This window comes from Chiloscyllium plagiosum, unplaced genomic scaffold (genome assembly GCF_037043375.1).
Source record: "Chiloscyllium plagiosum isolate Xiang-an unplaced genomic scaffold, Cpla_swu_hap1 HiC_scaffold_30, whole genome shotgun sequence".
Classification (NCBI taxonomy): domain Eukaryota; kingdom Metazoa; phylum Chordata; class Chondrichthyes; order Orectolobiformes; family Hemiscylliidae; genus Chiloscyllium; species Chiloscyllium plagiosum.
Genome location: NW_028270168.1, coordinates 10,867,109 through 10,888,206, shown reverse-complemented (window position 1 = coordinate 10,888,206; position 21,098 = coordinate 10,867,109). Strand labels below are relative to the sequence as shown.

At 41.9% G+C, this 21,098-nt stretch overlaps 1 long non-coding RNA gene across 2 annotated transcripts in view; it reads left to right on the top strand.

Moving 5' to 3' along the window:
* Positions 1-21,098, top strand: part of LOC148142133 (uncharacterized) — a 125,042-nt gene that overhangs the window by 44,624 nt on the left and 59,320 nt on the right. The window lies entirely within an intron of this gene.

Below are 21,098 nucleotides of genomic sequence, written 5' to 3'. Positions count from 1 at the left end.
ATTAATATCATTCAGGGTTATATTCAAACATATTTCACTGGGCACACATTATTTCACAGTTAAGTAGCACAATAAAGATCTCCACTGATGTGCTCTGCTAATATGATTTTAATTTTAAGATGCAAGTAAGAGTCAGCTCAGTTGGCAGTCTCTTTGATTTCAGATCCAGGGCTGGAGCTCAAAATTCTCTGCCTACCGTTCAGGGCAAAGTTAAAAATCACACAACACCGGATTATAGACCAACAGGTTTATTTGGAAGCACTAGCTTTCAAACGGCCGCTCCTTCAACCACCTGATGAAGGAGCAGCGCTCCAAAAGTTAGTGCTTCCAAATAAACCTGTTGTGTGATTTTTAACTTTGTACACCCTAGTCCAACACCGGCACCTCCAAGTCATAACATTCAGGACAGAACTGAGGGAATGCGATATTGTCAGAGGTGCCACCTTGTGGCTGAGACGTTAAAACTTTGGCACCATTTGCCACAGGTGGTTGTACAACATCCGATAGCTCGATTTCTGAAGAAGAGCAAGGAAGTTATCCCCAATGCCCAGGTCAATATTTATCCCTCAACCAACATAGAAAACTACAGCACAGTACAGGCCCTTCGGCCCTCGATGTTGCGCCGCCCTGTGAAACCAATCCGAAGCCCATCTAACCTACACTATTCCATTCTCATCCATATGCCTATCCAATGACCATTTAAATGCCTGTAAAGTTGGCGAGTCTACAACTGTTGCAGGCAGTACGTTCCATGCCCCATTACTCTCTGAGTAAGGAAGCTACCTCTGACATCTGTCCTATATCTACCACCCCTCAATTTGAAGCTATGCCCCCTCGTGTTATCCATCACCATCCTCAGAAAAAGGTTCTCACTGTCCACCCTATCTAACCCTCTGCTTATCTTATATGTCTCAATTAAGTCACCTTTCAACCTTCTCTCTAACAAAAACTGCCTCAAGTCCTGCAAACCTTCCTTGTAAGATCTTCCCTCCATACCAGGCAACATTCTAATAAATCTCCTCTGAACCCTTTCCACATCCTTCCTATAATGTGGTGTCCAGAACTGTTTGCAATACTAATAAAAGCTAACACACTGTATGCCTCCTTAACAGCCCTATCAACCTGGGTGGCAACTTTGAGGGATCTATGCATATGGACACTGAGATCTCTCTGTTCATCAACACCTTCAAGAATCTTACAATTTGCACAGTACTCTGCATTCCTGTTGCTCCTTCCAAAGTGAATCACTTCACATTTTCTGCATTAAACTCCATTTGCCACTTCTCAGCACAGCTCTGCAGCTTATCTATGTCCCTCTGTAACCTACAACACCCTGCGGCACTATCCACAACTGTACCGACCTTAGTGTTGGCCACAAAGTTACTAACCCATCCTTCTCTGCCCTCATCCAGGTCTTTTATAAAAATGACAAACAACAGTGGGCCCAAAACAGATCCTTGCGGTACACCATCCTGGAGTAACTGAACTCCAGGATGAACATTTCCCATCAACCACCACCCTCTGTATTCTTTCAGCTAGCCAATTTCTGATCCAAACTGCTAAATCACGCTCAATCCCATGCCTCCATGCCTCCATATTTTGTGCAGTAACCTACTGTGGGGAACCTTATCAAATGCCTTACTGAAATCCATATACACCTCATCAACGGCTTTACCCTCATCCACCTGTTTGGTCACCTTCTCCAAGAACACAATAAGGTTTGTGAGGCACAACCTACCCTTCCCAAAACTGTGTTGACTATTCCTAATCAACATATTCCTATCAAGATGATTATAAATCCTATCTCATATAACCTTTTCCAACACTTTACCCACCACCAAAGTAAGGCTCACTGGTCTATAATAACAGGGTTTTCTCTACTCCCCTTCTTCAACAAGGGAACAACATTTGCTATCGTCCAGTCTTCTGCTACTATTCTTGTAGACAATACCGATATAAAGATCAAAGCCAATGGCTCAGCAATCTCCTCACTGGCTTAACAGAGAATCCTAGGATAAATCCCATCTGGCCCAAGGGATTTATCTATTTTCACACGCCAGAATTTCTAAAACTTCCTACTTGTGAACCTCAATCTCATCTGGTCTAGCAGCCTGTTTCTTAGTATTCTCATCTCCAGATAAAACAGATATCTAGTCAATATCACGTTGCTATTTATGAGACCTTGCTGTGCACAGATGTGTAGCTTCTCCACTCCAGGATGGTTCACTCTCTGTAAAGTGCTTTGTAAATGTAAGCATTTTTTATTTAAAACAGACTGGACTGGGCAGACAGATTCTCATCATCTTTCGAACTGGAGCAGTTTCAGTGTCACTTCAAATTCCACAGGGCCCTGTGCCAATCAGGCAATGGCCCCCATTCCATTCAAGAACCAATTAGGAATTCCTAAAACCAACCAGAGGCATCCAAACCATTTAGGGGTCCTATGAATCCTTAATGTCTTAATCTTTTTGATATTGTGTTCCCCCATCTCAGGGTTGCCTATTGTTAGATGATGAGAGAGGAGCCTCATGTAGAGCAGATATTCTAGCACAGACTGGTGGGGCTGAGTGGCCTCTTTCTGTATGGTAAATTCTCTATAACTTTCTACATGTCTGAAGCAGCTTAACCTTGGTCCTGCAGCTGCTCTCTCATTTTATGATCTGCAATGAGTTTGATTGCTTTAAGGCACTTTAAGTTTTGTTTTTTTTTCTTTTTATACCAGTGTTCTCTTGTTTCTCTTCCCCTGAATGGTTAGCATTTTGGTGGTTGGTTGATCTTCCTCCAGTACCACACTAAAGTGATAGTTATTCATATGGCATTCTAGACTTTCAACACTCCGCAGCCTATTTGACTGCATGTGGCGACATTGTTGAACTTGGTCTTGACTTCACCAGGTGTGCATGTTTCTTTTTCAGTGCAAGTTGCAGGAACACAATTGGGATTGTAAACTCAGCAGGAAGTCATTTAAACAAACACAAAATACTGTGGATGTTGGAGATCATAAATCAAAACTGAGAATGATGAAACTTTGGAAACGTGTGGAGACAGAAATTGAGATAATGCTTCAGAACCCCTCCTACCTTCGCTCATTTTGAGATTAGCACAGAGAACAAATAGCGCAGCTGGTGTTTTCTGGTGTATGCTGCTAACTTTGACAAGGGATATATTTATTTAATTTGTTTATTTGCCTTCCAATTTTATCATCTTGAAAAGCAAAAGAGAAGGTAATTACAGGAAGGGTGAGTTGTGTTTATTCATTGACATAGACACCCGAGCATGTGAAAAGGTTATTTTATTCTTATGAAATAAAGGAAATGATTATGTTTGTTGTACTACACACCAGTGAGTGCAGAGACAACAGAATAATTGCCAGAACACAACAGATTGTAAACCAGCGCCAGTTAGTCTTCAGACCTTTTCATGTTTTGGAAAACACAAGGTGACAGACAATATTCTGAAGGAAACTACCAATTGAGTTGTGTAGCGAGGCTCTGGTGAAATTAGCGAATCGTGTTATATCCTGATTGATGAAACTATGTCTGGTGCACGAGTTTGTTTTTGCAGATTTGTTTGTTTGAGTGTTGCTATCTTTGGGAGAAGTCAGAGGCGGTGCTGATGGGGCAAATCGAAGTCTCATAACACATTCTGAACATTCCTAATCGCTCTGTGGTTTTGAGCATGTTCCCAGTCAATGACAGAAATCCGTCCAGGGTTCTTTGGACTCAGAGCTGTACACACAGCACAGCACTCCTCAATTTTTGCAAAGAAACATTTTTTTGCAGAGGCTTAATAATATAATAACTTGGACTTTATCCCTTATTACATGTAAAAATATCAGTTCTTATTTTTCCTTCCCATGTGTTGTTTGAAGGAGTGCCACTAGAGGGCGTACGGATATGATTTGCAACAAGTCAATGCCTTAAACTATTTTTCTGCATAAAAGTAAACTACTTAGGACTTTATGTGGCTCTATGTGCATCCTTTTTTCCCAGAAAATGCTTGACTTTAAGGGCACTTTTCAACCCATTCAAAAGTGACTCACACAGTTAAAATTGGACACATTATAATCTCATGGCAATTGGCCTCAGGAGCAGGAGTTGCAATCCAGTCAGGATTTCTGTACCTGATTCCTGGCCAGTGACTCTATGAATTGTGGATGAGAGTGTGGACTGGGCTCAGTTGTGATATCCCATCTTATTAAATGCCTTACATCAAAAATCATTTAAGGTTATAAATCCTATTTTCTTAATTTATCCAAATGATAAAGATATCTGGTCACTTGTCTATGTCAATGAATAAACACAACCCACCTTTCCTGTAATTACCTTCTCTTTTCCTTTTCAAGATAATACAATTGTAAGGCAAATAAACAAATTAAATAACTTGAGTTTATCTAAAGCTCTGATGCCCATGTCCGAATTTCGGTTAAGCCCCAGTCATGTGTCAATACTGATCCACATCTGGATCTTGGATTGGAAAACCGTGACTTAAAAATCCTCATCCTTGCATTCAAATCCCTCCATGACCTTGCTCCTCCATACTTCTGTAACCTCCTCCAACCATGCAACCCTTCTCGACCTCTCTGGTCCTCCAATTTGAGCCAGGCTCATTCCTGGTTTTTTTGCTCCACCATTGACAGTCAGGTCCTTAGCTACCTGAAATCTAGAATTCTTTCTCTAAAACTCTCTCATTCTCTCTGTCTCTCTACTCCTTTAAGATACTCCTTAAATCAGCCTCTTTGGCCAATCTTTTGGTCACCTATCTCAATGTCCCTTTATGGACTATGTGTTGAATTTTTTCAGATAATCACACCCATGAAGCACCTTATTTCAAGGGGGAAGGTCCTGTGTACAGACAAATCATTGTTACTCATGAAAAAAAGTTTATTGGGGGGGCTATCAGAAGTTCTTGTTTGTACAAAGCATCAGAACATCAATCATTTTCTTCAGGGAAAGTCAAAAAGTGACCAGATATCTTTATCATTTGGATAAATGAACAAAAGAGTATTTATATCCTTAGGTGTTCTTTGCTGTAAAAGCACACTTACAGTCATAGAGTCATAGAGATGTTCAGCATGGAAACAGACCTTCGGTCCAACCCGTCCATGCTAACATGATATCCCAACCCAATCTAGTCCCACCTGCCAGCACCCGGCCTATATCCCTCTAAACCCTTCCTATTTATATACCCATCCAAATGCCTCTTAAATGTTGCAATGTCCCAGCCTCCACCACTTCCTCTGGCAGCTCATTCCAAACACGTACCACCCTCTGTGTGAAAAAGTTGCCCCTTAGGTCTCTTTTATATCTTTCCCCTCTCACCCGAAACCTATGCCCTCTAGTTCTGGACTCCCTGACCTTAGGGAAAAGACTTTGCCTATTTACCCTATCCATGCCCCTCATAATTTTGTAAACCTCTATAAGGTCATCCCTCAGCCTCCGACGCTCCAGGGAAAACTTCATAAATTAAATTCCAAATGCTAAAATTCTCTCGTCAAAAATTTGGGAGAACCAAGCCCTAATCCATAGATTTATGCACATAATTTGAGTTAAACTCATCAGTGCAGTGCTACTCAGGTAGTGAAAAGTGACAGTCACTACAGTGCCAGAAGACCATTGGCTATTCTCTCATTAGAGAGTGTCTTCTGGTGCAGTGATAGCATCCATACCTCTGGGTTCAAGTCCCTTCCTGGATTTTTTCCATGGAAAGAGTGTTGATGGCATGGTTTAACAGGCTAATGAGCCAGTCAGTCCCCAAAGGGGTAGAAATTGTATGTGAAGAATTCTGACTGAAGAAGGGATTCAGCACTGAGGTGTGCTACACTGTCAGAGGTGCAGTCTTTGGATGCAATGTTACATCATGGCTCTATCAGCGCACTCAAGGCAATAAAACATAGCCATTGGAAGATCTATTCAATTAGTTGTCACACTGCCCTGTTCTTGCAAACTGTTCCAATTAGCTTTTGAAAGTCATCATTGAGTCTGCTTCCACCAACCTTTCAGGCAGTGAATCCCAGATTATAGCAATTCATTACAAAGATTCTTCTGGTCTCTGGATCTTTTGTTATTTGTCTTAGATTAGAGGTCTTCCACTCGTGGAAAAAGCTCCTCCTTATTTAGTCTATCAAAGCCTTTTCATAATTTTGAAAGAGCCCATTAACTCTTAACTTTGCTTCTCTAAGGAGAACAATTCCGTCTTGTCTGGTCTCTCCACACAGCTGCGAATATCACGACTCACCCTCAAATATATGACAATGCTTGACCCCAGGTTAGACCAAAGAGAGCTAGGCATAGCTACATTTACTCAATGCCAACAGAGCTGTTCAAAAAAGACAGCTTCAGATGACACAAGGGCACATTCAGGTAGCATTTGTAAATATCAATGACTGTCCTAAGCTTTGTTTATGCTGTGCCAGCAGAAAGAGTCAGGGTAGGCAGATTTTAATTCCCACTAGAGTTAATCTGTCCATATGGCATTTCCCCCCCAATCTATGGTCAGGCTAAAGCTGAGGGACTGCACCATTCATCTGACAACAGCGTTCAATGTTCAATGTCCTTTGTGGAGCGACAAATCTGAAACATCCAAATTGTGGATCTGACTGACACAGGAGGCTTGACTCAGGGTGTTTGGTGTAGCTACTCCGATCAGTTGAAGCTGTCAAATGTCCCCCAGCTGGAGGAATGAAGAGGAACAGGTGTCACCAGATGGTGAGGTCAAACTTCCAAGGGTTCAAGGAGCAGGAATGGCTGCCGAGTCTCATTTCCTCACCTGAGGCAAGTTTGGTGGCAAGGGTTAGGGGGTGTGGAGTGGGGACTCTCGCACCTTCCTGCTTCTGTCCCTGATGAAGTTTGAGGTGGAAGGGCTTGTGAGCCTTTTAAATTGGTATCTCAGGTCCTCATTCCGCTGTCACTGGTATTTATCCAGACACACTCCAGGGATTTGCCATGTGGGAAGCCCAAAAGAAATAAATCATTGAGGGCACTTGGTGCCTGATTGGAGGATCTGGTAACAGGAATGGGGAGGGGATGTTTGCTGGGACTTTTTTTAAGCCATTGCTGTCAACACCACCTTCTCCATGACTTCTCTCCTCATCTCACTCATCTGCAGTCTGGATACCTTGATTACTTGGGTCTAGACGGCTGCATTACCAACAGCAGCCTCTGCTTGTCAGCTGGCGCTGCTGAGCAATGCACAATGGCCAGCCTTCAATTGGGGGACAAGTTTTCTGCCTGTGGGGTCCTTAACTCAAGGGAGGGCCCTCATAAGCACTTATTTCCTGAAAGTGGGCAACATAGGGCTCTCACCAACCATTCAGCCAGCGGGCAAGAACCCTATCACGTACATTAAAATCTGCCAAGTGGATTGAACAACATTGTTGGAGGTTCAGAAGATGTGATGTGCCAACACTTGTGTCCAACTTGTACCTTTTACAGTAAATCGTTTGTTTGGCTTCATTGTTGTTGGCCATACTTGCACATCCTTTTGGTAAATTGTAATGACCTGAACTTGATTATACAAGGCATAATGCCAAAGTTTGCTGATGATGTAAAACTCAGGAATGTAATTAACAATAAGAGGATAGCAACAGAGCTCAGGGGGTAAAATGGATAGCCACATGCCGATGAAAAATAATGTGGGAAATTGGGAAGTGACACATACCTTTGGTAAGATGTATGTGAAAAGCAAGGTAAAGTGAACAGTGGAACGTTAAAGTGGGATGTAGCAAGCTAACATCCTGCCCAGCGGGAAGAGCAGGATGTCATATAAACAGATCCTTGAAGGTTAAAGGATAAGTGGAGAAATAAATCTTTGGCTTTATTAAGAAAGGAAGAGAATACAGTCAATTAAACCTTCATAAAGTACTAAACACTATTTTATTTAGTTATGATTTGGAGAATGCCAATTTTGGACTGGGGTATTCAGTCATAGTATGTTGGGTGTTCATGGTTGCTGCTTGCCCATCTCTAATTGTCCTGTTGAAGATGGCAACAAGCTGCCTTCTTGAACTGCTGCGATCCAAGTGATGCAGGGACAGCACTGAACTGTTAGGAAGGGAGATCCAGAATGTTGACCCAGTGACAGTGAAGGGACGGTGATATAGGTCCAAATCAGGGTGGTGTGTTGGTTGAATTTGCAGGTGTTCCCATGCATCTGCTTCCCTTGTTCTCTAAGTGATGGAGGTTGTGGATTTGGAAAGTGCTGACTAAGGAGCCTTGGTGAGTTACTGCAGTCCATCCTGTAGACAGTAGTCACTACTGCTGTTGTGTATGAATGGTGACGGGAGTGAATGTTCAAGTTGGTGGATGGGGTGCCAATGAAACAGATTACTTTGACTGGATGATGTATATACCTTTGTATGTTGTTGGAGCTGCACTTATCCAGGCAAGTGGGAAGCAATCAATTACACTCTTGATTTGTGCCTTGTAGATGGTGGACTGTGTTAGGTGTTGCCAGGATATTGAGCTCAGTTCTGGTTACTGCAAAACTTTGTACAGGGTGCAGAAGAGGTTTAGAAGATGGCTACCAATGATGAGGGACTTCTCCTTCAAGTATAGAAAGTTAGAAGTGGATCAAATGGAGGTTTTCATGATTTTGAGGAAAGAAGGAAGCAGAGACGATTTCAAGTGGTAAAGGTTCCTTAAACAGGGAAGACATGTAAAAAGTCAAAGAGTGTGGTGTTGGAAAAGCACAGCCTGTCAGGCAGCATCCAAGGAGCAGGAGAATCGACATTTCTGGCCCTTCACCAGGAATGATGCTGGTATGCTGGGGGGGCTGAGAGATAAATGGGAAGGGGTGGGGCTGGGGGAAGGTATCTGTGAATGCAGTAGGTAGATGAAGGTGGGGGAGAAGGTGGTAGGTCAGACAGGAGGGTGGAAGGGAAGATGGACAGGTCGAGAGGGCGGTGTCAAGTTGGAGGCTTGGAACAGGGATGACATAGGGGATTGGGAAATGAGGAAAATGGTGAAATCTACATTGATCCCATGTGGTTGCAGGGTCCCAAGGTGAAAGATGGGGCGTTCTTCCTCCAGGCATCGGGTGGTTAGGGTTTGTTAATGGAGGAGGCCCAGGACCTGCATGTCCTTAGTGGAGTGGGAGGGGGAGTTAAAGACTTGAGGTACTGGGCTGTGGGGTTGGTGGTGCAGGTGTCCCAGAGATGTTCTCTGCAATGATCTGCAAGTTGGCATCCTGTCTCCCCAATGTAGAGGAGACCACATCAGGTGCAACAGATACAGTAGATGACATTGGTGGAGGTAAAGATAAGTTTCTGTCGGATGTGGAAGGATCCTTTAGGGCCTTGAACGGAGGTGTGTGTGCAGATTTTGCAGTTCTTGCACTGACAGGGGAAGGTGCCGTGAGTGGGGTGAGGGCTGATGGCATTGGGTGGCGGGGGGGGGGGGTGTCGTGGATCTGATAAGGGAGTCATGGAGGGAATGGTCTCTCCGAAACGCAGATAGGGATGGGAAGGGAAATATATCTCTAGTGGTGGGGTCTGTTTGCAGGTGGCAGAAATGGTGGAGGAAGCTGCAATGTCTCCAGAGATTGGTGGGGTGGAAGGTGAGGACTAGGGAGATTCTGTCCTTGTTGCGTTGGGAGGGGTGGGGTTCAAGGGCGGCGGTGTGGGACGTGGAGGAGATTAGCTGGAGAGCATTTTTGACCATGTGGGAGGGGAAATTGCAGTCTTTGAAGAAGGAGGCTGTGGGAAAAGCTCTGCCAACCCATAATAGGCCCACAAAACCAAAATTGGCCAAACTGTACCAAAAACACCCAGAATTCCCAAGCAGGCTCACAAGCCAAATCAGACAGCCCACGCAGACAAGGGAATACACTTTAAGCTCGCTAATAATGATAGAGCACCACAGATAACTCATAGCCCCATGGGCAGTTTCACAATCCAGCAATACCAAAGCCACACAAAGAGCAGATCAGACAGACAGGCACCAGCAAGGACATGCTCCAGGAACAGGACAATGGAAGCACCTCACCACTTCAGAGGAGACATTAACACCTATCTGTGAAGAGGAATGGAACCATCGATACTGTCAGGATGTTACATTGTGTGAAGGAACAGAACATTCATCCGATAACTGTTTTCCAATTAGCATTCTTGTAACTAGATTACTCCATTTCCAGATACACTGCATTTTCCCCATTTCTTAATCAGCCTTATTTTGCAGCATTATTATAAAACTGTCTCATCCTCAGTTCTGGGACGAAAAATTCTGATCTACCTGTACAGACTGTCAGTTCTGTGTCAGCCTCGTCAGTCTCTCTTCCAGCGATACTGTTTGCAATAAACTGTTTGTCAATTTCACTTCGAGCTGTATTTTTGTGATCTCTAACCTATTGGGCAAATTTCTCTGACAGAGGCCAATTGGAATGTTCTTTGGTGGAATTGGTCCTCCTGGGAGCAGATGTGGTGGAGGCGGAAGAATTGGGGATAAGGAATGGCATTTTTACAGGAGGCAGAGTGGGTGGAGGTTTAGTCTGGGTAGCTGTGGGATTCGGTGGGTTTGTAGTGAATATCCATATTTAATCGGTTATCTGAGATGGAGATGGAGAGGTCCAGGAAGGGGAGGGACTTGCCTGAGATGGTCCAGATGAATTTAAGGTCAGGTTGGGAGGTGTTTGTGAAGTTGATGAACTGTTCAAGTTCCTTGTAGGAATATGAGTTAGCGCCAATACAGACATTGATGCAGCGGAGGAAATGTTGGGGAATGGTGCCGGCGTAGTTGTGGAAGGTGGACTGTTCCATGTACCCAACGAAGAGGCAGGCATAGCTAGGGCTCATTCGGGTGCCCATGGCTACCTCTTTGCTTTGGAGGAAGTGGGAGGATGGGAAGGAGAAGTTGTTGAGGGTGAGGACCAGTTCAGCCAGGTGGACAAGGGTGTCATTGGAAGGGTACTGGTTGGGACGGCGTGAGAAGAAGAAATGGAGGGCTTCATTGTGGTGGTTAGATGTGTACAGGGACTGGATGTCCATGGTGAAGATAAAGCATTGGGGACCGGGGAAATGAAAGCGTTGGAGGAGGTGAAGGGTGTGGATGGTGTTCCGAATTAGGTGGGGAGTTCCTGGACTAAGAGTTACAGGATGGTGTCAAAGTGTACAGAAATAGGTTTGGTGGTGCTGAAGCAGGCGGAGACAATGGGTCGACCGGGGCAATCAGGTTTGTGAATCTTGGGTAGAGATAGAACAGGGCGGTGTGGGGTTCCCAGACAATGAGGTTGGAGGTTGGAGGCAGTAGGTGGGAGGTCCCCAGAGGTGATGAGGTTGTGAATGGTTTGGGAGGTAATGGTTTGGTGATGGAGGTGAAGTCGTGGTCGAGGATGTAGTAGGAGGAAGTGTTTATGAGTTGGCGCCTGGTTTCAGCGGTGTAGAGGTCGGTGTGCCAAACTACCATTGCGCCCGCCCTTGTCTACTGGTTTGATGGTGAGGTTGAGGTTGGAGCAGAGAGAGTGGAGGGTTGTTCATTGCGAGGGTGAGAGGGAGTGGGTGTGGACAGGTTGAGGCAGTCTATGTCACAAGCGGTAGTTGGAAATGAAGAGGTCAAGGGTATGTAACAGACCAGCACTGCGTGTCCAGGTGGATGGGGTGTATTGGATGCAGGAGAAGGGTTCCTCGGAGGGTGGGCAGGGGCCTTGATGGAAAAAGTGGGTCCAAAAGCAGAGATGATGGAAGAAATGTTCAATGTTGCAATGTGTGTCAAACTCATTAATCTGGGAGTGTAGTGGGATGAAGGTGAAGCCTTTGCTGAGACATGTAAAAACAAAGGCAACATGACTAGCTGTTTTTATCTGCACTGAGTTGCTATGATCTGGAATGTGCTGTCTGAAACAAGAATAGAAACAAATTCAATTATAACATTCAAAGGGAAATCAGATGTTACTTGAAGGGAAGGATTTATCTGGCTGTGATGAAATAAACAGGAACATAAGGAAAAATAATTGGCACTAACAATGAGCCAGCACAAGCTCAATGATCCAAAAAAGCCTCTCTTTCTGTTGTGTGATTCTGTAATTTGTTGATCTGTAAGTAGGTATAATAAAACCCAGGGATCAAACAGAGTTCTACGCCACATCTCACAATGGAATCTCCTTGCCTTTAGTAGATAGAAGAATGCACATTCACAAGTTATGGCTCAATTTATCGTACTAAATATTACATAAATGAACATTATGTCTTGGTAGCAATCACTTTGCACCATTGTTATTGTACACTGGTTTAATGGAATATTTCATTGCTCAGTAATCACCGCAGACAATAAGATGCTCCCCTCTCTGATAACCTTTCTCAGAAAACTGAGACTTGAAACACAATTCCTTCATTTCTAACATAGTTTATTACAGTGGATTACTCTGACTAGTCTTGTGTAAGGCATGGCCTATACACACAAAACTTAATTGAAAGCCATTCAAGGTGTCAGTTCAAATTCCTTTGAAGATATTCCAGAAAGAAGAACATAAATATATTTCCCATAACATCTTGAAGTCATCAAATATTTCCAGGATGTAAAATGGGATTTGCCCATCCTTCCATAGCTGCCAAACAATGGATGTAGCAAACATACTGCTTACAATATTTATTTGTTTTGCAGCTGTACTCATCCAAACACCATCTCACAGAATCAATATAATGCACTAGGATGCCATTCAGTCCATCATGCCTGCATGGGCTGTCCTTTTCAAATAACAGTCTATCTTCCTTTGGCATGTCTCAACTTGACCATACTGTCTTGGAATTCATTCCAAAATATAACTGTTCACTGCATGAAAAAGCTTTTCTCATCTTGTTTTTTGCTTGTTTTGCCAATTAATTTTAATCCTCAGTGGTTAGCACTATTGCCTCACAGCGCCAGGGACCCAGGTTTGATTCCAGCCTTGGGTGACTGTCTGTGTGGAGTTTGCACATTCTCCCCGTGTCTGTGTGGGTTTCCTCCGGGTGCTCCGGTTTTCTCCCACAGTCCAAAGATGTGCAGGTCAGGTGAATTGGCCATTCTAAATTGCCCATTGTGTTAGGTGCATTAGTCAGAGGGAAACGGTTCTGGGTGGATTGCTCTTCAGAGGGTCGGTGTGGACTTGTTGGGCCGAAGGGCCTGTTTCCACACTATGGGAATTCTAATCTAATCTGTATGCTACCTTATTCTCACTCCTTTGACAGATGGGAATATTTTCTCCCTACATTCTCTGTCCAAACCCCTTACGATTTTGAATACCTTGATCAGATCTCCTCTCAGGCTTCTCTTCTCCAAGGGAAATAGTCCTAACTTCTCCAATCTATCATCATAACTGAAATTTCCCATCTCTGGAACCATTCTTGTGAATCTTTTCTGCACTCCAATGCCTTCACATCGTTTCTAAGCATGATGCTTAGAAGGGGACTCAATACTCCAGCTGAGGCTAATCTACTGTCTTATACTAGTTCAACTTAATCTCCCCGTTCTTGTAATCTAGTACCCCATTAATAAAGCCGAGGATATTGTAAACTTTATTAACAACTCTCCCAACCTGTCCCACCACCTTCAATACATAGATACATCTAGGGTTCCCTGGTCATATACTTCCTCCTTTATTTTATATTGTCTCTCTGTGGTTATCCCACCAAAATGAATCATCTCACATTCCTCCACATTGAACATCATTTCCCACTTGTCCACCACTCCACCACCTCATCCTTTTGAAATTCTACACTATCCTCCACAGAGTTTACAATGCTTCCAAGTTAGATCTTTAAGATACAACAGGAATAATCAGGTTCCAACACTGACCCCTCGGAACCCCATTACAAACCTTCCTCAAACCTGAAGAACATCCATTTTCCATTACTCTCTGCTTCCTGTCAACCAATCAATTCCGTACACATTGCTACTGTCACTTTTATTCCATGAACTATAAAATTGCTCACAAGAGTGTAGTGCAGCATTGTCTCAAATGCCTTTTGGAATTCGATGTACACCACATTAACATCATTACTATCAACATTCTCCGTGATCCACTGCCTCCATGCACCAAGGCTTCCTTGCATCACCACGCTAAAGCACACCTCTACCACCAAGAAGGAAAAGGGAAACAGGTAGAAGTGGTCACTGCAAGTTTATTTTGAAGCACAGCCACCCTGATTTGAAGTTATATCATTGTTCCATTGTTGCTGAGTCAAAATCCTGGAATCCCGTCCCAACAACAAACAAATGCTCGCCTTTTCAGTGATACGCACATCTAATGAATGGATAAATCTTTTAAAATAAAGGGAATGGCTGTAGTCATGAATCATTTCCAAACATTTTGATTGATTTGTGAAATAAGCCCTATTCAAAGGCAATGCCAGCAATTGATTGACGCAAACAAGCCCATCAGTGTATCAGAACATAATGTATAATTTCTGCAGTGTGTAGAGACAGATATCAGTAACTCATTTCAACCCTTCACTGTACCTGCTAGAAGGAATCCAACAAACCATCTAACGTTGACAGTAAAATGTTATCACATCCACTCTGAATACTGCCTTTCTTTAAGGCACAAGGTCACAGTGAACAGGAAGGCACACAGTGACATATCACTTCAGAAAGTGAAGCCAATTTCTCAGTAATAGAATATCCTTTCCATTGAATTGTTGACATAGTAACCACAAATACCTATTACAAAATGTCAGAGTTTGGCAGTATGCACTGTTAGGTAGCTGGATAGAACAAATCCTTTACTCAATGGCCTGATGTTTATTTAAATGAAACATAAGTTTTTTGAACAAGACAATAAACTACAGTGAAACGCCAAACCAGATTTGAAGAGCAGCCATAGCTGTAGTTATGTAAAACTTTAGAATCCTGATGAAAACCACATTGTGTGTTGGAGACAAAATGTCATGAATGGCTTTAAATTAAATTAGCTTTAACAAAAGAGAAACTCACGATATTTTAATTACCATTGAGGCAACAAACACTAAATATATCCAGGCGAGACATAAAATAAGTAAGATTACATGTTTCTTACAGATTTGATTTACAGAGTTGAACCAGTCAAAGTATATTTATACACAATGAATTGGCTGCTATTGTTTGATTGGTGTAAAACAATTTGCATTTATATAGTGTTCTTCTTCATCTCAGGATGACTTAAATTGCTTTATAGACAATTAAATACTTTTCAAAGAAAGTTATCAGTATCACGTTATGGACCAGACCAAACATCCTCAAAATATATTAAGAAGATAGTCTAGCCCCTAACTTTCTCTTATTTTAAAGATAGGTGTATGGTATTTTGTTCTGGATGTAATTCAATTGGTCAAACTACCAGACTTGAAATGAAACAGTGGCATGGTGGCTCAGTGGCTGGCACTGCTGCCTCACAGCGCCAGGGACCCGGTTCGATTCCAGCATTGGGCGACTGTCTGTGTCGAGTTTTCACATTTTCCTCATGTCTGCATGGGTTTCCTCCAGGTGCTCCGGTTTCCTCCCACAATCCAAAAATGTGCACTTTAGGTGAATTGGCCATGCTAAATTGCCCATAGTGTTCAAGGGTGTATAGGTTAGATGCATAGGTCAGGGATAAATTTAGGATAATAGAGTAGGGGAATGGGTCTGGGTGGGTTACTCTTTGGAGGATCAGTGTGGATATGTTGGGCCAAAGGGCCTGTTTTCACACTGTAGGGATTAAAAAAAAGAAACACACTTTATTCATACACTATAATTAAAATACAGACAAAATAAAAATAGAAGAATTGGCTTAACTGTAACTCTATCAGAATGCTTAACAAAATAGTATATATATTAACTACTCCTAATTAACGGTTCCAATATAGTAACATCCCATAAACACTCTTGGCAAAGGCAAATTCAGTAAAACAGATTGTCTCACATACAATTCTAGCATCAGGAAGAGAACCCCAGCTTTTAGCTGTAACGGAGAAAGGAATAAGAGCTTCCACATCCAGCTTCAAGACCCCAGCAACTACTGAAAGCTAAAAGTAAAAATCCTGGTTCTGTTGGAGGTTGACCCCACCCATTCAGGTTCCTTCTATTGTTCCAACATTAATTAAAAAAGGCCTCACAAATTGTTTACTTTACTGGCATTGGGGCAGACTACTCCACACCTCTGTCTCAACCTTTCTTCATTTAAAAAAAGGACAAAATACATCTCTTAAAGTCATGCTATTGTCAAGTGTGTAATGTAGAGAAAAACAGCTGCCAATTTGATCACAGCAACTCTTACAAGCAACACGTGATAATCTATTTTATTTAAGTTATGCAAACTGAAGGGTAAATTTCCGGGACACCAGGAAAATTTCTAGATTCACTTTCCAAATATCTCCAAGAGATCTTTTCTAGTCATTTGAGAAGCAGGTTGAAGGAGAGTCATATTAGATATAAATGTTAACCGTTTCTCCCTACCCTGATGTTGCCAGACCTGCTGAGTTTCTCCAACACTTTCTGTTTTAATTAAAGAAAATGGAATCTTGGTTTAATATTTCATCTAAGAGATGGCACCTCTGACACTGCAATATTGATAGACTATTTGTGGTTTGCTGAAGAAGGGCTCATGCCCGAAACATCGATTCTCCTGGTCCTTGGATGCTGCCTGACCTGCTGCGCTTTTCCAGCAACACATTTTCAGCTCTGATCTCCAGCATCTGCAGTCCTCACTTTTTCCTATTTGTGGTTGATAGTATTGCACTGTACTGTCTGTACTGTATGATAAAACCTTTGTTCCTTCCTGCTGCACTGCTATTTCTGATCAATTATTTTGATCTATAAAAGTTGATGCACCTTATATGTAAACTCTGTAAATCCTCAATAAATATGTTTGACCCTAAGGACCTCTTGCTGTTTGTAGAGGACTGTCCCATAAGATTATTGCTGAAATGCACAGCAAACCATTGTCACCATTATACAAAGTAACTGGCGATGATGGATAATTTCCCACCCTTACCTTCTTACACCAATGTTTCCAGTAGTGACTTTAAAAAAAGGGCAACACAGCCAAGGTTTTTAAACATACCAAGTGCTCCCTTTCTTGGCAAAGGGAACAAAGCTCCAGATTTATCTTTGTTTTTAACACTAGGCCAAACTCACAAAAGCCTCCTTAATCCATGTGAGAGATGTCAAACGAGGCAATTTCTGCCATGGAATGTCCGCAACTAAATGAAGGCGAATGGATTTGAAAGAGATTTGTACCCATTTTCACACTCATGAAGTCTTTAACCACCTGCAACTATTGTGTTACTCAAATTCCTCTTTACAGACAGTACTTTGTTCATTGTGGATGCTCTAATACTGATGGGAATCATGAAGTGCTTTACAAGAATAACCTTAGCCTATTGAAAATAACACTGCTCTCCTTCTTTTCACTGAAAAGGAATTAGATTTGTTTGAGACCTTTTGTTCCAAATCTTTGTTGTTATTCCATTTGTTAGTTTTGTCCCAGTTCCTGAATGGAGATATTGTTCCATTTGCAGCATCTTAAAACCATCTGAAATGACTGTTCACTATAGATGCACTGATAGTAAAGGATGTAACCCATTTTTCTGAAATGGGAAGAAGATTGTGAGGCTTTGGACTTCACTTATTTTAGAAGAGAGGTCCAATCAACATTTTGTTAAGGATGCAATGATTTGCAATATTGATTTGTTTCGGTCAATGGCATTTATTCAATCTTAAATTTCAATGAGAGAACATGGCAGGGTCATCCATGCGCAAAAATAAAATTCTGAAATGATCAATAATGCGAAATGGATGTCAGCTCTGTAAATGATTTCAGTGAAGAAGTACCAATGTGCATATTAGGGTATATTTTATCCTCTAGTCTGTTCTCATGTATTTAGTTTGAACCAAAACAGTTCTCCAAGCAGTTACTACTGGTGAAGTAACAAATGCGTCTGCACATTTCTGTTTGCTTCACCTACACAGACTCATTCAATAACAACAGTACGTTGCATTTATGAAGTACCTTTAAAGTAATAAAAATGAACCAAAGTGGTTCACTAGTGTATTGTCGGACTAAATTGGATTCTGAGCCACATTAAGAGATATTAGAACAGGATGATGAGGTTAGGTCAAAGAGGCTAATTTTAAAAAGCAATTTTAAAGAAGAGGTGGTGAGGCTTAGGGAGGGGATTTCACAACTTAGAGTCAAGGTAGCTGAAGGTACTGAGCTCAGATATCATGAAGAGTTCTGGGACTGGAGGTTACACAGATATAGATGACACATTGGGTACATTCAGAGTAGTGTGGCTGCAGAATTAGCTCTTAGCTTTCCCTACATTCCACCTTTTGCTCTTTATTCTATTGGTTTACTGTTCTTTTTCTTCTATCCCCACCTTCATTTTTAGATCTCAATCTCCCAGACCACAAAACATGAACTTATTGCAATTGTGAATCTCGTGGTTTAGCAGATATTTTCATCTGTGTCACCTCATTATTATTAACAATGAATGCAGATTCTTCTGTCACAGTTAGCTGTAGTACTGATAATTGCTGCAAGTGTTAACCCTTTCCCAGTCCTGATCACAAATCCCATAAAATTTGAAAGAACTAAAAGCTTGAGAAACTTCAACAATGGTTGGATTAATTATGGGAAATCTAGGAGAGGGTTATGATGGTCAATCCAAAAACTGAATACAGCTGATAAATTGAGACTCCTAACATGTAGGTATTATATTCAAGCACATGGATTTCATGGCAGTGATACCCTGATTGTCAGAAACAGGGCTGCAAAGTCAAACCTCATGGAATAAAAGGAACAATGAAAGCAATGGAAACAAGGTTATGAGGTTTGTTCTGGGAATGAAAGAGGAAAAGAATTAGCACTGCCAAGATTGTTCATCTTAGTGAAAGAAGGTTGAGAGGAGACTTGTTTGAAGTTTGGAAAATAGGAACAGGAGTAGGCCATTCAGCCCATCAAGCCTGTTCCACCACTCAATGAGACTGTGGCGAATTTGTGGCCAAACTCCATTTATCTGCCTTTGGTCCACATCCCTTAATACCTTTGCTTAACAAACATTTATCAATCTCAGATTTAAAATTAATACCTGATATGGGGTAAGGAATCTGACAGTGTCGATTGAGAGAGATTGTTTCCAATGGCAGAAGGGCTGAGAATCAGAGAACACTGATTTCACCTGATTGGCAAAAACACCAGACTCAACACAAGGAAAAGCAATTTTTACACAGACCTAGAATTCCCTGCCTGAGGATTTGGTGGAGGCAGATTCAAACTTGGCTTTAAAAGAGAATTGTATAAATAGCTTAAGAAAGACAGACTTGCAGAACTCCGGGGGTGGGGGGGTGGTGGGAGTGGGGGGCAACGAGGAGACAATAAGAAGGCACGAGGCCAGCAGCTCTTATAGAATGTCACCATTAACATGATGGGTTGCACGGTCTCTTTCTGTGCCATAACCATTCTATGATTTGAGTTCAATCAGGAAATAATCCCTTTCTGTCCCCCATAATGTTCTGCAGTATGGGTAGAGAGGTTGGTGGACAAATAATGTCACGACCGATCCCTCAGCAAGGTTCCTCAATTTGTTTCAATTCCAGATGGGATACCCCAAATTGTTACATTCTTGGGTGATGAGGGAAGAATTGGCTCCCTGTCCTTATTCATCTGCATTCGCAGTTGGTCACAAGAAGTTAATTTTATAAACGGTCCCTTCCCTAATGGATGCCTTTCACTCAGACCTAATCAATTTATGTTTTAAAATGAACTCATTTAAACTGAGTTTGTTTGCCTCACTCTGGTGAATGTGACCACCCTTCCTTTAGAACTTGGGTAAATCGTAAGGATTTATTTAACCTTTTCTGCAGCCTGGAGAGCCCATACAGGGATTCACAGCTGCAGCTGAATCTACTAACCACTTTGGCCAACTCCCATTCTCTGCATTGGGTAAATACATTCTTGTAAATCCCATTGTTTTTCCAAAGCCTCCAGTAGTTGGCCAGAGATTCATCATTTTTAAATGTTTTTCTTAACTGCTTCATAATTAGTGGCACCTTCCTTAGTCAGGTAGGAAGCATTGTGAACCTTCTCTGAAAGCTTATTCTGCAATGATAAGCACTAATGCTTGACTGGCCCCTTTAAATGCTGTGCTATCCACCAGAAAGAGATAAAAAATGTCTCTACCTCCACCTGCTCAAATTTAGGAATTAAATGAACAAATCAAGTTGCTTCTGTCTTTAAATCTGAGCCTGTGGTGTCTTCCTGGGACACAGTAAGGTTCCTGCTCCTCAGCTCGAGTTGTCTTCGTTCGCTGCCAATCACCTCTGCCAATTCTCATCAAATTCTTTCTGTTTCCTCCTTGCTCTTTCCCGTCTCTCTCATTTCTTATTTTCTATTTCTTTTCTCTCTCACTTTCTGTTTCTTCCCTCTGTCTTTTCTATTCCTTCTTTTCTTGAATTTCTATTTTTATCTGCTCCAATCTCAATTTGTCTTCTGCTACACTATCCATTTCATTCTCCTCAATTTCTACCTATAAATTGTTCAGAGTTGCTGGCTTCTGTCTGAAATTCTAATCCGAAATATCTCACTGATTTTTTCGCTGTTTGGAGGACAGTTCTTTTAAATCCTCAAATGTAATTTATTCTGATTTGCCTAGTAACATACAGACATTGAACGTGGATATTTTTATTCTGTAGCAACTGTTTTGCAGTTTTTGAAAGAACTTGGGTTCGAAGTAACAATTTGCCCATTCTAATTCTTTAATTTTGACTGTGGGTTCAAATCCTGGATGGTCTCCCAATTAGTTACAAGCAGTCCCTGTGCAATGTTCCCCAAATTGATACAGTTCCAGATGGAATACCCCAAAATGTTAAGCTCTCAGGGCAGGGGCAATGAACAGCCTCCCCTTCTTTCTTCACCCAACCCCTTGGTTCGCCAAGCCATTTTAACCAGGCTTTTTTGAGTTAACTGAAGAGTGAGTTTATTAGTTAGTAAATGCAAGATAAAATAATAAAGTAACACACTTGCACACATATTAGGAATAAAAAGTAAGTAAGATAAAAGTTTTTAAAAGGATACAGATCACTATCTGAGTCATTTGCAAATATTAAATCATTGAATGTGGCTGTGACATGCAATGGTACCAGGAGCATTGGTGTTGGCAGTTGAACATTTTG